Source organism: Monopterus albus, unplaced genomic scaffold (assembly GCF_001952655.1).
Source record: "Monopterus albus unplaced genomic scaffold, M_albus_1.0 scaffold18.1, whole genome shotgun sequence".
NCBI classification, from domain to species: Eukaryota; Metazoa; Chordata; class Actinopteri; order Synbranchiformes; family Synbranchidae; genus Monopterus; species Monopterus albus.
Window position 1 is genome coordinate 3274723 of NW_018127898.1, and position 18449 is coordinate 3293171.

At 39.8% G+C, this 18449-nt stretch overlaps 1 protein-coding gene across 6 annotated transcripts in view; it reads left to right on the forward strand.

Annotated features, from left to right (window-relative positions):
- Positions 1-18449, forward strand: part of dlgap4b (discs, large (Drosophila) homolog-associated protein 4b) — a 115018-nt gene that overhangs the window by 71569 nt on the left and 25000 nt on the right. For 5 of the 6 annotated variants that reach the window (XM_020592734.1, XM_020592735.1, XM_020592730.1 and 2 more), the window contains one exon: positions 6986-7034. The gene's annotated coding sequence lies outside the window, so the exon portion shown is untranslated. Of the gene's footprint in view, positions 1-6985; positions 7068-18449 lie in introns of all 6 variants that reach the window. The other variant, XM_020592731.1, reaches the window with a different exon arrangement.

Consider the following 18449-nt stretch of genomic DNA (forward strand, 5'->3'; position numbering starts at 1 on the left):
CACCAAAATAACAGAACTTGCTCTTCACACTTGTTTATAATCAGAACTAGAATTACTGCCTTGCAGTTTACATGCACATTTGTTCAGACTCATGTAAAGTATGTAGTGAAGACACTGGGGGAACTTAATAAAAGATATTAAACATATTTTTAAGTTACCACTATATTGATATGTGTGATTTTAGTAAATAACTAGTGAGAAACATGCTGTCTTCAGGCTATTTTTACTAGAGATGCCCTGACTGATTGGCAGAGATTGGAAGTGGCTGAAAAAAAAAGAGGTGGTTGGTTTTCATAATGATCTGCCTCGCCTGGTGACCAGCCAGTCACTCTGAGATTTCTGTGCCGATCAGATTTGGAGGCACGATGTCGTCCACGTTGCGCATGCAGTGGCACCAAGCAGCAGCCTCAGAGGCTGAGAAATGAATCCAGCGCAGAAGTGTTCTGGGAACTGTTGTTCCTAGAATGGGCGCTTGAGTCTGGCTCCAAAGGGGAGTCAGTCCCCACAGACTAAAATGTCCAGCTTTACAGCAGAAATAAACATGTCTACAGCCTGGTACAAAAAACTGTTTTGGTCTCTATAGCAATTTCCCCTTCCATGGCAACTTGTTTAAGCTATGCATAATTAGAAGTGTGGCCACTCTGAGTGACAGGCTCTGCCATGTGAGTCAGGGAGAGTTTGGACCTGGAAACAAAATGTTACATTACACTTAACAATTGGATGGTTAATGAGTGGTACAGAATAAAAGTAAGGCATGCAGCAGTTCACTCGCGCATTCGAAGTGCTTGGTGTACAAACAGCGCACAGAGGAACCTACAGAACAACTTTTTATTAATGATGCCACAGAGAACTTCAGGGCTATATAGTGTAATGAGCACTGGTGTGAAGATCAAATATTGTGTTTGTATGAGTCTTGTGTGGTTTGACTGAATGGTCTAATAAAAAGATAAAGACCAGCTGATCTGTGCCTGGCACTGACACTGCATCCCCACACCCTTGTTGGTTTATTAAGAACTTTTGGAATCAAAGACCAAAGTCATTGCAGTTCTGAAGGTGAGACAGCGAGGAAAGATCTGGCATCTATTGAAAGAGTTTTATTTTAAGCTTATTCTTCTGTCTGACATTTTGGCCCTGAGGATGAGCTCAGATGGTTGCTTTTCGTTCCCATCACTTTCTCCTTTGCTGTCTCTTTTGCTCAGAACATGCAGGAAGTTCAAAGCATGAAGACTGTATTCCTTGGTCAGTGTGTGATCTGTTGCGGTGTCTGATCTGTTGGGATCTGTGAGTTCATTGACATAAGCCCTGAAATCTTAGAAATGTATGTGTTCAAGTTAACTCAAATTTTGCCCAAGTGAAGTCAAGAGAGAAAAATGGAATCATTCGTTTACAAAAATGTAAAAAATTTGTGCCCTGATTTTTCCAGTGCTAATTTAGTCTTGGCACTTTTCAGCTTCAAATGTGAATCACTATAATAGCCAGAGGGGAAAACAGCTGAACAGTGTAGCAACTGTTAGCTGAGAAATGCTAAATACTGACGACAGGAGAAAGGACATGCTGACATTCTTATTCTTCGGCAGATTTTGATTACATACATTCAGAATATGTTAAGCAACAAGTCATTGCTTTTCATGAAATATAAAAATCAAAATACCACAGAATAACTAGGCTTAAAGCTGCCTCAGCTTACTGGGCGCAAGATGAAATGTCTTTATTTCAGATAAACGGCATTCAGAAGGATCATTTTCAAATTAAACAATAATTATAAGAACATAATGTTGGCAAATGCTATGTTGTTATACTGTATGTACTCACCTCTCTCTCTTTCAAACACAAACACACACACACATACACACACACACACACTCACTAACTTCCGTTACTGCAGTGACCATGTTTAATCCAGTTGCCGGATCCGCCACCAGTTACTGAGTCATTAGCATAATTATAGTATGCTGAGACTTTTGGACTGAGTGTGTGATTCTTTCCAAAAGTGTTGTCACGCTGCTTCACTTGATGGGATTCTTCTTCAGTCACAGGCAAGCTGCCTCCCATCTGCTTCCTTAGTACTACAGACTTTACAAGTCTGAGACGTTCTCGTCCTCCTCCTGATGGAATGGCCCAACAGATTTCTGCAGGACTCTCATGTCTTTTGGAACTTCACCAGCCTTTTCCTCTTCAGCTCACTATAGTTTCTACAGTTTTTATGTAAATGTGTGCAGTTTGCTGTATGTACAGTCAGAGCCTTTGGCCTTCAGGTTGTTTCCACAACTGTAGCTCTCATCCCTGCATGTCAAAACTAGCCAAGCGTAGACAGGTGGCATTAAAATGTATACTTGTACAATGATAACCTGATCACAGCTGCAGTCATATTTATTAGTGGCGTGTATTGTTGTGTCATGCCATCTCTACGATCAGTTCATTGAAATTACTGCCAACATTTTTTCATATGCTTCTAGTGGAATCGAGCTGCAGAGATAGTTTGGATTTTATTTGTTAAGGTTTTGTATGGGGTATTCATATGGGTAGAGTAGCCATAGACTGTCCTTAATTTAAAGTATTATTACATTATAACAATTATTTAATTGTAATTAAAGTCATTATAGTCGTCATTATACAGTAGCTTCACAAGTACGAGTAACCAGTGGAAAAACATAAACAAGCGTATATGAGGGAGATGAGGGTTAGCTGAGCATTTTAAGGCATGACATACTGTTGGTACACGGTGTTGAACAGTCTTTATGCGATGTTCTGCCCTCTGTCAGCTCTGTGTCAGTGCAGGGCTCTGATTTTCTGACCTCAAATTCAAAACCTGAGCTCTGTGTGGTTTAAAAGCATGAGCTACTAGAACTGTTTGAAAAAGTAAACACCATCAAACTAATGGGAACATGTTGCTTCTTCAGCGTTGAGGAGTCTGTTTGTGTAGTGCTGTAGTGTACTGGTGCTTTTTGCCATTCACTGGGGTACTGACGTACAGTGAAATGACGTATGTACTGTAGCCAGAGAGTCAGAACAGACTGAGGATCAGTAGACCCTCAGGCTTTGACCTTTAAGCACAAACTAATGGGGCATGCCAGCAGCTACAAAACTATGCCTATGACTATACAGTATACATGGGCACATATATACAGTGGTAGTAAAAGGTTCCTCTGTTGAAATCTATCTTGAAGAAATGTCCACTAAATTCATCCTTTTTTAATTATAAATGGTACTTTTCTTGCTATGAGAGATCTAGAAAAAGTATTCTTAAGTCACCCATGCATCTCAGTTTAGCTGCGAAATCGGAAACATCTCATCTGAAGTAATTGTTTCTCAGTTAAGGCCAGTTTCTATTGGGACTTAAAGACCAAGCATTCCATCAGTGAGAGAGATTCTCCACAGCCCCTGAACAGACATCTATGATCATTTCCTAAATGAAAAGATCCCTCCAGACTGATGCCTCAATCTGTTTCCCAATCTCATTTCTAATTTATCTTACTCTGCCCCAACAAACTCAGCACTGTGTAGTGCAGTTTGACTTTAGTCCTTCGAATCTGCAGTGGACGAAGAAACCAGGGAAGAGTGGTTTGGCATGGATCCCATTCCCACTTCTATCCCCAGTAAAGTGCCCTTCAATTGTCTTCTATTCAAGTTGTGCATCATGCATGAGCTTAAAATATATGAGTTTCTGTGTTCCAGAAAGTGTAATAAGTCCTGGTGGCCTCCTGATATAGCGTTGACTGTACATCATCATTCACTCTTTTTACCTAAGAGATTATCACAGAACGGCGCACTCAGAAACTGGCATGTTAAAGCCCCCCACCTCTTCTACAGGAGGAAGACCCCCACACTGAAGAAAGACACAAAACAAGCACATGCTGCCATTTAGTTTGCAATTGTGAGTCTCTTTATGTGTCTAATGATATTTTGCATCTCTTTGATTTTGAACCTCTGTAGATTTTTTGTGTTTCTCTACTTCTTTTGCATCTCTTTGTGGTCATTTTTCTTCTCTTGTTAGAAATATCCTGTCTCTTTTGTGTTTTGTAGCTCACTGTGTCTCTCCTTGTGGTTGTTTTGTAGGTCTTTTTTGTCTCTGATGACATTCTGCCTTTGTAGATGTTTTGCATATCTTGTGTCAGAGTCCTCACTTTTTCGATTGTTAAAACTTGGTTTTAAGGTTCAGGTCAGAATTAGTTGTTAGGCATTTAGTTCTGATGATTAAGGTTAGAGTAAGGGGCTAGGGAATGCATTATGCCAATAAGTGCCCTCACAAAGATGGAAGTGTGTGTGTGTGTGTGTGTACAGTTTTTCTTGGCATTTTATTGCAAAAGGTCTCAGCACTTTTGTGTTTGCTGATTCTGCTGAAAAAAATCAAAACTATCGACAGTGGTGTAACTGTTTTTACAGCTGTAACAAAGACTGTGGATGTTCAGAGCGGAGCGGTGCAGCTATAGACCATTTTGAATGGTGTGGCCAAAGAGCATGACATTTTGCACTGCTTCCTCTTCCAAAACTGGCTTACATACAGCCGGTTCCATCTGCTGCATTGCACTATTACACTCAACCAGACGGACAGTGGTTTCATTTTCAGTTCATCCTGCATTTATATTTGCCAATGACTCAGTCAGTTTTTGTTTTTCTTTTTTAGTTTTGCCTTAACTGCCTACTCGGCAAATTCTGTTCTGGGGTTTGGTACTCAGGATGGCCACTCGGATATCAGAGAATGACAAGAGACCAGGGATGTTCGAGGTCACCACTAACATTCTGTTGGCAGTTAAAATACTAAACTTGAGTTATAGCGTAACCAGCTCAGTTCTGTGTGAGTTCTGTGCATCTGTGCATCTAAATGCGTGAAGACATTTCTTATTCTTCATCTTTACTATGTAAAGTGTCCTGGAATGTTTTTTGTTGTGAATAAATCAAATTGAACTGAATTAGTTCACTTCTTCAAACAGACTAGTAAATAAGCTATGGATATCAGGACATTCTCTATAAAAGGTATCATAATATTTAGAAGGCAGAAGTACCATGATGTTGTGGGGGGTGGGTGTCATTTTGACTCAGGAGAAGGCTGTTTGGCTGTTCAAGCAGAGGTGGTCCAATCAGCCAAGACTTATATAGGTCATAAAGGTCATTTAAGGATGTGCCAGCAAAAGAACTGTACATGATACTAGACAAAGTCAGAGACAATTACAAAAGAGGAAAAAATCAAGTAATATTTTGTAATTATCATGTACATAGTTCTATATATTGTGTCATATCTCCTTTTTTCATATTTCGGTATATTTGTGGCTTTTTTGTGATATTTCCTCAGAGCAGTAATAAGAGTTTTGGGACTTTCCTTCAGGTTGGTGGACTGGAACAACTTCCAGGCCGAGCGAGAGTCGAGGAGCGAGGAACGACCTAATAACTGTGATGTACTCTCTCTTGTTATTAAGGTTGTTGGACTTGTTGAAATGTTCTGAGAAATTTTCCAGTACAAGGAGAGTGTGTACCGTGCGATAGTGGTGCTCGGCTGCCGCTCCTGTAGGCTTCTTCTGAAACTGTTTATCAGACAGTCGGATAGTTTCAGAAACTCCCTCCCCATGCCTGTCCAACACTGGATTTGAACGTTAACAAAATGACAAACTAATTACTTCTGTTTTAGCACAATCTTTAACATATGAACTGCATTAAAGTTTGACTGAATGAATCTTCTCCTCCCAAACCCCGACTGATGGATCTATAGACAGTAAACTATAGAGACAGAATGAGAAACACACTGTGAGATGCCTGGTTGCACCTTGTGGACAATTATTTGTGAATGTATCATCTACATTCAGAAGCAAGCTTCTACGTGAATATTGGTTTTTTTGTTTGTTTTGTTTGGGGGGGGGGTGCATTGAATACTTGTATTGTTAATGTGTCATCCACTCTTTTTGTATGCTTGCTGCCATCAACTGCCACCAGATGAATACCTAAAATATCAAAGAGAATTTCTAATTGTTTTCACCCTGTCAGTCAGATATGTATCAGGGACATACAGTGCTCTATAGCACCGCAGCACACAGCAGCATCTGAATATTAACATCAAGGTTATGCCTTTCCACACAACATATGTTTAAGCGCTTGTGAGATTGATGAACAAAGGTATCTTCTTACTGAATTTCTGAGGGAAGAGAGATCCACAATGCAAAATAAGAGTGCTCAGATGCTGTTTGATGTTTGACCTCATTCTCCCATAAATTTCAGATGGCACTTGTCAGAGTATGGGCTGTGTGCAGTCGGTACTGAGAAGCTCGAGTTCCTTCTCTGACAATTGAAATAATAAAAGGAAAACAGAGACAGTGTTTGATAGAGTTCTAATGTTCACTTCACACAAGCAACAAGAGACAGATGTGATAAAATCTAGCATACACCCAGATACACACAAATAAGTGTCCAGAGGCACTCGTATAATCTTGTGTCCAAGCATCAAAGTCTTCAATGTGGACTCTGTAGTGTTATCAGACAGGGCACACCGTGAGTGTATGGCTATTGCATAAGCCTGCGGTGAAATGAGCCCTGATTCAACAGTGTCAAAGATTCTGTAACATAGGTGTTATACAAGTGACTGGAATATGGATGAGTGGGACACCGCCATGATTGAAATGTGCTAAAGGGGACCGGCGCCTTTGTGCTCCCCTCCAAGGTGTGGGAGAGGAGGAAGAGTGAGAGAAGGTAGGGCAGAGAGAGAAGAGTAAAGTAGACAACAAGGTGGAGTTACTTGCTGATACTTTGCTGGCCTGAGCCTTCACGCAAGTTGCCCTCAAGCACTGGTTCTCAGATTATTTTAACACAATTTGCAATTTTGCATGGCAGAGTCTTATCCTCAGCTCTGTGCCTTTCACTGTGTGTGCTAGTCCATGTGGGTGTGTGTCTACAGCAAAATACGCTCAGGTTTTCTTATCAGTTAATAAGCGAAGCAGGACATGGTTGTATGGATCATAACACACATAAACGCTGACAGGTTCCTTTGTGTCTCTTTCAGGAAACCTCCTCCTGCTCAGATCGAGGCTTCTGAGAGATGAGCTGCCAATGTAAGCCCTATCCCTGACCTCAGCACTTAGCTGGTAGTATTGCTTTTTAATTAAGCCAAATAAAAGTTAGAATTTAGTACACAAACAGTCATATCAACAACATAAGTCAACATGCTCTGTTAATTGCTATTCCATCATGCTGCTCACAGTGATAGCACATCAAAGAATGACTCACTGCAGGACGATGAAATTCAAATTTCAAACACAACCCTGCCTACTTCTGATTTGTAGGTTGTCATCCCGAGCACAAGCAGGGCTTAAGGATGTGAGACTTCCAAGCAAGTTCTCCATAAGCTTCAGTGCTTGCATTTACAGGCTGGTTTTGTTTGTTTTTGTGGCTTTTAGACTAGAGATGCAGTCAGTCCAAGCTGCTTATAGTAAAGACAGGACACTGCAGCTTTTAGAGAATCACTGTGGATAAGACTGTGACATGTTTATAAAAAAAATGTTTTTACAGTGGATTCACTTTAAAATTGATTTATATTTATATTTTGTTACTTGGTGGCTGCACTGTTAGCTGCATATGTTAACAGTATTAACAGTTTCCTAAATAAAGAGGCACATAGCATCATTTTGGCCACATGGCAAATTTAGATTTCACTCCCTGTAGCCCTGTTGTGGTTTCCACTAATGTCCAGCTCTTCAGCAGCTAATGCTCCACTGTGTTCACCACTCATTAATGTTGTCCACTGTATAATACCAAGCAGATAGTGCACAGTGGGTTTATTAGAGCCTTTTGCATGTAAAGAGCTCCCTGCAGTGATTAAAAGAGGCTGAAAAGCTCCATAGCACTGAGAGAATCTGCAGAGGTGGGTGATACTTCTTTGTGAGTTTGTCAACATGAGTGAGCCCATTCTCATTACATATTGTCCCACTGTAAATATAAAGTTATTGATTAAAGCATCTTTAATGTCTGATTTTCATAAAACTAATTTTAAAAACCTGCCAGTGCAGTAAGAATAAAATGTTCCAATACAGATGTACTTCTTTCAACTAAAGATGACAGAGTTATTTAGTCTTGTGTAATTCTAAAATGCAATAATATAATTACGATGTGAAACTTTATACTCTGCATCTGCAGAATTGCATATGGAAGGAGTGAATATGTTTATTAGGTTCTCACTAAATGTCAGTGAACACAACTTGTAAAAATCCCAGCTATAAACATGTGGCTCTGTCTCATGTGAGTGGCTGTCTTATGGTGCCTTACAGTGCTGTGTCAGATTCGGTTTAAGGTTTAAACTCTCAAACATAACCACTTCTCACATACTGCCGCATGTTCTGTCTTTCATTTCTGCACCCACACCTACACACACAAGATTCCATCTTTGTAAATTCTCTCACATATTTATATCCACACTTCCAATATCACAGTTACACACATACACTCAGAGAGAGTTCCTCACATTTCTACACCCATGCACAGACACCTCACCAGACCCATACATAGACACACATATTGTGGGTTTTCTGCAGAAACAGGGGCTTTGCTAGCCATGTTGCTGTGGTGAGGAGATAACAGGAAGCTCCAGTCACAGCTCTCCACTCAATCCTTTCCATAAGGTATCAGATGGGAGTCTCCCTATGGTGGAGGATGAGAGGATGTAGCTGGCTTTACATCTACAATAGTCCATACTACAGGTATTAGAATTGGATATAGAAGTTGGATTTGATACCAGATTTTGTCCACAAAAGGTGTACTGTCACTTGATAAATTAATCATACAAGTTTCACAGTCCCATGGTAATTTATGTTTTCCTTTTTAGGTCAAAGTTACATACACAGCATTTGCAAAGTGATAATCAGCTTTGCAGCGGAAAGGAACAGGGTACACAACCAAAATATTGAAGCACTGTGATCAAAGCTGAGCTCACTCTGTGGCTGAGAGCGGAAAGAGGAGAGAAGAGCTGCTAACGACAGCTGAGGGTGACACATTACTCTCTCCTATAAGAGAAGGAGAACGTGTCAGTTCCCACACTGTGGTACCTATTTTGTCTCATCATATACTTGCAGTTTAAAGTGCTCATCCCACGCTGTTAATAAGCGTCTTGTGTGTGCAGATTAGGACATTGCAAAAGTGTTCATACTGCCCTACACATTTAATATAAACTGGGGATCACTTGTGAAGAGTACAGAGTTGTTTCATCCCATTTACTGCTGCCTTTAATTTTCGAATTTAAAATGTGACATGAAATACCTTAGTCCTAACTTTTGTAATTTATGACACCTGAAAAAGCAAAAATGAGGCTGTGGTTTCCTCCAGAGATGAAATGCACTGCTACCTCTAGCGTCTGTGTATTTTTAGATGAGTCACAACAGAGAAAACATTTGTTTAATGGATATCTTCTAATATATGAGGACAGACTCGCTTGCAAACACACAGCCCACTCACACTGTGAACTGAACATGTAAAAAATTCATTAATGTCACTGCATGTTAATATGTCAAGGTCAACATCCTCTCTGCCTCAGAAATCCCATCTGCAAAGACCCACTGCTTCAGTGCAGTTTAACAAGGTAACGAGTCTCAGTGGTGATATTCGAGCCACAGTGGGAAGGAAACCTCCTGAGAGACTCTTGATTAAGCTGATAAAGTAGCAAAAGTGCCTCTAATTTATAAATCACACCCTGAAATAACACAACAAAATGGCAGACCTTTATTTCACCCTTCACAGCTTTTAAATACATTAATACAGTGTTGAATTGTGATTCCTTTTTTTGTTTTGTGTGCAGAAATGGAGAAAAGGCAGTTTTATTTCTGTCCATTCATTGTCATTGCACAATGCAGTTCATTTCAGCACATAAACAGATTATGATGAAATATTAACATGTAACAAATAGCAAGCCCTGCTGCTTTTTGAACTCTCTTTCTCTCAGGGAGTGTGTCAAATTCACATCACCACAGGTATTTAAAGATGAGCAGAGTCATTTCTCCTTCCCCCCAACAGAAGCAGGAGGATTCACAGTTTGATCTCATGGCAGAATGCATTTTGTTTCCGTTCTTTTGTTTGTGATTTTGAGACTGGTTGCACCATGTAAAGAAGTGAATAGAAAGAGAGGATAAAGCTACACTAACACACTTTGAAAATACCTGTAATACAGTCTTTCTTTGGTGGAAACCAGACACAAATACAATACAAAATGTAGCCCAACTTATAGCAATCTGCCCACATGAGTTTTTATGATAAAGAAATTGTAGCCCTATTTGTAACACTGTCTGAAAGCTGGAAGAAATGTCTGAACATGAAATGTAGATTTTTATAGGTTTAAAATGTGTTATATAATACTAAAGTCAATGGCAACACTATCGTGTTTTTAAACCTTGTTTCTTAATTATTTGTATTTGCCTAATATTGGTTCATGACCAAATACCTATTCAAGTTTTTACAGTCCCCATCAGCTTCAGCTGTACTTTGTGTTTAGTGCTAATTAGCAGATGCTGGCCTACTGACACCCCAAGATACCTGCTAAATATGAGCATGTCATCATTGTCTTTGTGGACATACCACCATGTTTACATTAGTGTTTAACTCTGTGCCTAATTACATCTTCAATGGGCAGCTAGTGTTGCTGCAGACTCTTAGTCCTATTTACATCTAGAGAGCAAAAATATTTCCAAAAAAATTGCAGCCTGATATGTTGTCAGTTTTTAAAGTTACATCTAACCTGCTAGAAAACAATATCCTACTTGCATAGCCAGCAGAAGCAGAGCAACACTGTCATCCCACTGGACCAGTGTGTTTCTCCAAGGCTTTTTGAAAATAAAATCGTTCCTAGCTTGCAAAATGCTCAGCTTTGTTCACTGAGCTGTTGTTTTCACCCTGTACATGCTTCCCCTTGGGCACAAGAACAGGCTTCTAACTTCATAAAACAGTTACACTCTTGATATCCAGCTGCACATTTCTTTTAACTGTCGAAATATGACTGAGTTATCCATACTAAATTGGATAGAAAATAACTTTTTGCAGCTTAACAGTAACCAAACAGAGGTCCTTATCTGTGCCTCTCCTGGTCTTATTCCTAAGGTGCAGGAATACCTTGGGTCTTTTTCTTAACGTGTGAAATCTGCAGTCAGAAATCTTGGGGTCACGTTTTACCAAGTGTTGACCCTAGAGCAATAGCTAAAGTGTTTGACTCGTCCCTGCTTCTTTCAGCTGAGGGATATTGCTGAACTCAGACCCATTGTGTCTCAACCCAAATCCAAGATGGAAATGATCATTCATGCTTTTGTCTCATCGCGATTAGACCACTGTTAATTCACTATTCACTTGTCTCAGTAAAAAAAAAAAGTCTTTGGATCATTTATAAGTGGTCCAGAATGCTGCAGCCAGGCTTCTGACCAAGTTATCAAAGTGAGATCACATTACACCCTGTTTTGATCTCTCTACATTAGCTCCCTAACAAATTCAGCATTCACTTCAAGGTCCTTGTACTCACATTCAGATCTACTATAGCCTTATATAGTGACTGTGCAATGACTACAATATGTAGCCTGAGGGTCTTAGTTCTGTGTGATTTTATAAAACCATATATATGTACCATCTCTGCTTGTCCTCCTGGCTTTACAGCTGTTGGCAGGACAGCAGTTCATCCCCAGGTAGTTAATGGGCTGATAGATTGACAGACGGCCATTAGGGTATTACTGTGATGTCCCTGAATGCAGGGTTGACCCACTTGGCATCCAGAGGGGACTGCTGACCTCTCTCCCTGTCACATAGCCACTCCTTACATCCCCACTGGAAGCGGCTTTTCACCCTTTCCTTCCACAGCTAAAAATCTCATTGCACTGCTGCTGCTGCTTTGTCTTTGAGGGTCTAAGCTTTGTCGATGTGTTAGACTGAACTATGGCTTTTGTGTGTCAGGCCAAGGGCATGTTGTAGTGGCTGAGGCTTATCCTGGTGGGATTTGTAGCTGCATTGTGGTTGTTCATAGCAAGCTGTGGGTGACTGCTCATAGCTCATACACATGCACAGGACATCACAGAGCTGAGGTTCACGAATAAGATTTCAGAGCTTTACATAAAGCCAGCTGGTCTTACAGAGTTTTCACATGATAAAAACATCAAACTTGTTCATTTAGCTATGTCTGAATACTGACTCGAACTTCATATCTTAGCGCATGTTGCTGTTTTCTATGTTGTTTGGAGAATGTGTTGCCTTTGCCTTTGGAGTGGATCCTTACTGTGGTGTGTCCTTGAATGGAGTGTCTGTGTGTGTGCATGCATATGTGCACATCTCTACGTTTGCATTAGTCCTTCTGATTTGCCCCGAATCCAGACATAGAGGTCACAGCTGTAGCCACAAGCCTCTCATTTCTCTGTACTTCTCTGTGTGCAGCACCCATCGAAAGACACCCACTTCTGTGTTATTCTCAAACATAAAAATGTACTCCTGACTAAAGTAGCACAAGGTCATGTCTTACCATCATGTTTTCAGCTTTAAACTGAATTCTGATTGCCTATAGGGGTTAATGTTTGACCCATTTGAACATAGTGCTAACTGGAGAAGCTGGTGCACTGATATTGTTTTCTGCAGATTTAAAACGTAAAATAAAAGTTTGCATTTTTTTCATTTTAATCCAAGTCAACCCTAATACAGTACTAACACGTTCATATGTACTGTACATAAAAGGAGTTATCATTGTATTCAGTCTTATTGTTCTAGCTGTGTATTATCTGTAAAGTTTCATTGTAAAGACAGATTGAGTGTTCTTGTGCAAAAATGCCTTCCAAACTTCCGGGATGCAAAAATCAGGGAGGAGAGAAAGGGAATGTATACAACTACCCTCAGCGCCTCCTTTACCACCACAGTGACAGAGCAAACTGCAGCTGGAATTTAACATCAAGAGAAAGCAGGTGTAAAATTTGCGGCCCTTCTGTTATCATGGCAGCTGATAGTCATCTGAGATCTATTCAGACTTAAGAACATGTCTGAGGAGAGAGAGGAGGTCTGTAAATTGCATCGCTCCCCAGACGAGAATGTGAAGGACTTTCACAGGCTTTTCAGGCCAAACCATTCTTCAGTTACTGAATGAAATAAAAGATGATTTCTTCAACCATATTAATTTTGGTCAATGTAAACTTAGACTCCCTCTCAATCCACACTTGTGCAACAGCTTTCAGCAGCAGACATGAAGCAGAGGTGTTTTCAAATTAAGACAGCTGAGGCTATACTCATTTATATCACCAGTGCTGGTAAAATACTCTGCTATATTTTAAAAAATAATAATAATTGAAATATTTTCTGCATATAACAGAAATTTGTGACAGGTTTAGTAAATATCCCCCTCTGTGTCTGTACAAACACAAAAAAGGGATTTTTTTTTTTAATGGAAAGTATGAAAAACAGGAATAAATGCACAGAACAATAACACTTTCAGCAAATATATGGACATGTTGTATTAAGACAGACTTGAACAAATGAACTTAATGCTTTATCACAAATTAATACTTGAAATAAAATACAATTTCACAATAGTGTTCACTAGTTCACACTGACAAGGTCAAAGGGTCAGGATTGGATGGCGTATGTTGGAACATGGCCATTGTAACGGTAGCCACACGGATTAGAGCTGAGGGTTAAAGGAACAAACTGCATATTGTATATTATCATATGGGTTTGTGATTAAATGGTTTCACTTTGCCCTTTTTATTTTTTCCAAATCCACAGGAGCTTTGGTTTGTGTAAATCCATTGGGATGATTTGTAGTCCGGCTTTGCTCTGGACCTGAACCAAGGTGCAAACATTTTGAAAGTGCTTCTGTGTTTGTTTACTGTATAAATTGTAAAATCAACACTTTAAAAATAAACATTGTGAATATTATTGGTTATTACCGCTGTCAGATCCAGGCAAAGTGGGATATTAGTGGTTTTATTTATGTATTATAACACTTGGATTCAAAGTTTCACGTTGCTTAAGCTGCATGATCTTCAGGCCATCACATTCATTGTTATAGTGAATTGTTTCTAAAATGCTGATTATTTATATGGGTACATTCAGGTCCATTGTGTGTCTTACTCAAGCCATTAAAGCTAGGTGCTTTAGCTGTTGCATATTAGTATTAGTACTGTAGTTGTGCCAGATGTTTAAGTTAAATGGATGTCTCATCTTTCTTTCAACAAATACTTGGTGGGGCTGTACTTGTACTTGAAGTTTCCTTTTCCACTTTAATATTTTTTCTCTTTGTGTGTTTAATTGTGTTCTCTGAGTACATGACTTTTGGGACTGACCACTGGAGGTGGGGATGGGCTGGCTGGATGTTAAATTCTGACTTAAAGTAACATGACCAGACCTTTTTTCTTACTGTGGGTTAGCAGCTGACCCTCTTGACCCAGGGCCTGGGGCAACTGACCCAGTGTTCCCCCAGTGTCAGCAGCCCTGGGTCTATTAATTATGTATATATTGTGTGTTGTGTAGTATATTGTGAAGGTTAATGGCAAAATACAGGGAGTAGTAATTGAAAGTCAGATAGTATTTAGACACTGAATGTTTCTATTTGACAGATCTTAGCTATAGGAAGATATGACATTTTATTGACCTCTTGCCTTTTCACTTGCCTCCTCCAGTCAAGTTATAGGTCAGGAACAACATCAGAATAGTAACAATAAATCTGGTAGTTAGTCAACATCTTAGTCATCTTTAGAGGGTAAAGATGCTTCAAGCATCTAATTCACTGTTTTTGATAGGCTTTCCTCATCCTAAAAATCAAACAAAAGCCAAAAACAAAATGACAACAACAACACACCATACTCCTTTTTAATGTACCAACTTCAAAACCAGAAATAGATTAGAGGACATGGAAAGTTTCATTGAAGTGGTGTCGCTGTCTTTCACTGACTTCCTTTCTGGCTCACAGTCTTCGGAGACGGGCTAAAACGAGCGGGTCATCTATCACAGCAGAGGGGAAGGTGGTAAATTTATAGCTGTGAAAATAGGCCAGAGCACAGCACTGATGGAATAGACTGGGTGTAATTAGGACAAGGTTAGCCTGCTTCACACACATGCATTCATGCACATACTCTATTCATTATTAATTATGTGACACACATACATAGAAGTGAGTGCTGTGTATGTGTGCGTTCACTTGCAAACACTCAAAGGCACTCAGTGACTGACAAATTATTTAATTACTTTTCACTTGAAAAACAAAACCTCATATCTTAAAACAAAACTAAGAAAATTCTTATCTCTCCAGCAGTCTTATCTGTACACATACATATGCCTCATACAGTATATTCACACTCCGTTCTAGGATAAACACTCTAAAAACTGGCTTGTTTCCTTTATAGTATATGTAGAACTTGAACTCTCTTGACACTATCCTCCCTCTTTCTTCCTCATCTGTGCTGTCTTTTTCCACACTTGCTGATTTCTGTCTCTCAGCTTCCTCTGCTTCTTTATATTGCTTCGCCGTCTCCCCAGAGCACAGTTTACAACACATTTACTCACGTTCACACCTTCTCCTTCCCTTGAGATTGCTTTCATTTTCGCTACCGTCAGAACCCACACCTTTTCCCCCACAGCTCTTCCTTCTGTCCCTTCCCCCTCACCAGCCATCTGTATGCATTGGTTTGTCATGTTACATGTAACGTACACCGCCTTTAGACACAACGCACAATCACACGTACAGAAATGCCCCCTGACTTCCAGGGCAGTGCCGTGAACCTAAGGAGCAGATGGGTTCAGGACCGACTGAGCTGTGCTCTGACATAACTGCCTGTGATGCTCAGAGGAGGGGACGATGTCCTTTGCACAGTCTCTCATCTAAATCTAGCCACCCACTGACTTGCCGATTTAGAAACTTGGCAACTGGTTGAAAAATCTGGCTACTCCAGGGCTAGAACACAGGCTGCAGCAGACAACCCAGACTTTTTTGATGCAGTCTTTCATTAAGTTTGAATACTTACAAGGTGGAAACGCATACTGTAGGTTTGTAAATGAAAATATTGACAATAAAAAAAATCTCATTTTCAGTTTGATTTTGTAACTATTTCATGCCAGGAAATATATGATTTTATAAATATTGTTGTAATTAAAATTGATGAACTCTTCATTTGCTGTTTTTTATCATCAGCATGACTGGATAAATGGGAGGAGTTTGACTGAAGATAAATAAAGTGACAAGCATTGACTCACTGACCCTAGAATGACAAAGAACTATAACAGAAATAGAGGTCCCTGGGATTTAACCAATTGAGATGTTTAAAGAACAAAATAGATCCCAGATTTTTTACATTGTGCTGCTATTTAACATCATTTTTCTCTTCTACACAACCATTCCCTCTGAAGCAGTGCTGTAGTAATACAAATTATTAGTGGTGGAAACTAAGTCCATTTACTGATGTGCTCCATTTTATACTACTGCTACAGTATAATTCTGCTCCAGTATACTGAAGGGGTAAATATTGTACATTTTATGCATTTGCACCAGCTAACTAGCTACTTTTCAAATTAAAGCTTTACATAAAAAAAACATTATTTTTAGCTGTGTTTTCCCCCCAACAAATTTGGGTTATGCTCTCTGGCAAAATAGCAACATGTAGCTGAGACCCATTGTCACATTTCAGAGGGCTTAGCAGTGTCGCCAAAGAGACTTCTCAGACAGTTTCATTCAAACAAACATCCAGGGTGACATATACTCCCTGATTCATGGACGTCATCAAGAGATGGTGAGGGCTTCAGAGACAAAATAGTTTCAGGCATGGTTTTAGGACTTATTTTGCTTTGAACCATTAATTTACATATTATCTGACATTAACACATGTCCGGTGCTTACTGTCAGGTTCCGTGAAGGACAAATGATTCTGTTAATTCTGATTTGACCAAGTCTGTTCATAACATCGCCACATGCTGTATGAAAACATCAGAAAGTGATGGAACTTGGCAGAAACACAAATCCAGCTTGCACTGACTGTGATCACCCTCTTCTGGTTAGCAGAATGAACTGCCTGTAGCTCTGAGGCTGTGGTGGCTGAGTGAATGAGCAAGATCATGAAGCGGACACAAAGCCAAACGCCCCTTTCTCCACTGGAGGAACAGATGGTGGCTCCTCAGTGCACAAGCTAGGGAGGTGCTGCCACCAGACGCTCCAAGCTGGGTGTACAATCACACACAAACTCAGACACATTAACACTGTTGTGTGAGCACATATCTGTGAGCACACTATTCTAAACAAGTGCTGTACACTTGTATAGATGCTGAGATGCACACGGACATTTGTCTGCCCAGCATGAATGAAAAAGCTTGACCTAAATTCTTTTATTTCTCTTCTCTGAGGTCAAAAATTAAATTGGAGAAAAAAATCAAGTAATACTTACTGTACAAATAGTGGATAGAAGGACACATTTGGACACTGCAGCAAAATCAGGGACCAAACGTTTAAGGATAAATGAATCAGCATCATAATTAACTCTTAATTAGGACTTTATTTACTGGAATTGGAAGCCAGTGAAATAAGAAGTCACATACTTGTCTTATTCTTATACCTGTGCTTTTTATCTCATTGTAGACAAAAATTATCTCCACTTACAAAGAGAGTTATCAAAAAAAAAACAAACTTTTGACTGGCAGTGTACGATCTTGCCACCATTAACAATGTGACTGTCATGAGCCTCCTCACTGCGGTTGACACGTTGAGGAGGGTTTGCTAAGCTTAGCTGAGCGGCGTGTCACAACGGGATACGAGGCAGTTAGCTAATGTGGTGTAAAAGGATTTAGAGGATTTGACCCTATCAGTGGAGATGGTACTCAGAGAGGCTCTGTTAATGACACTAAATGAGTCTGTGCCTGCAGCACGCTAATAATGGTAGCATGAAAAGACAGGTTTATAATTTATATGGAAATTTTTTGCAAATTACTAATCTTTAGAAGTGTGTAAAAATCATGTCTGCACACATTATGTAAAGGCAAAGTAAGGTGCAGTACATTTCTGTATCTTCCCTGAATGATGAAACACAATCATTTCACACAGGCCTGGGAATTAAGTATAATCTTGTAAGTGAGCTGCTTGTCTCGCGTCCTATCACTTATTGTGTGTTGACCAGTACACTGCAATTATCTCATGTCTCCTTTTCTCCAGCTTTTTTTTTAGTTCTCTAAAGGGGAGCACAGAGATTTTTAGCAAATATCCTTTCCAGCAAATATAAAAAAAAACACCTATTTTATAGATGCTGTACCCCTGTACTTCAGGAGTACAACAGATGTTTTTCTTTGAGACAGGAGACAGAGTGGCCATTGCTACCCCCCTCATTAGTAGTAGCTTCTGTTATGTTGTAATTTATTTTTGCAGTGAGAGTAACACGGCGAAAATCAAAGTAGGAAAATCTTGGTTACACTGATGGCCCACAGGATACCCCGTAGCAAAGAGTGGAAGCCTGCTGTTGTGTGAAGCAGCTGTGAATGTGTGAATTTTCAGTAAG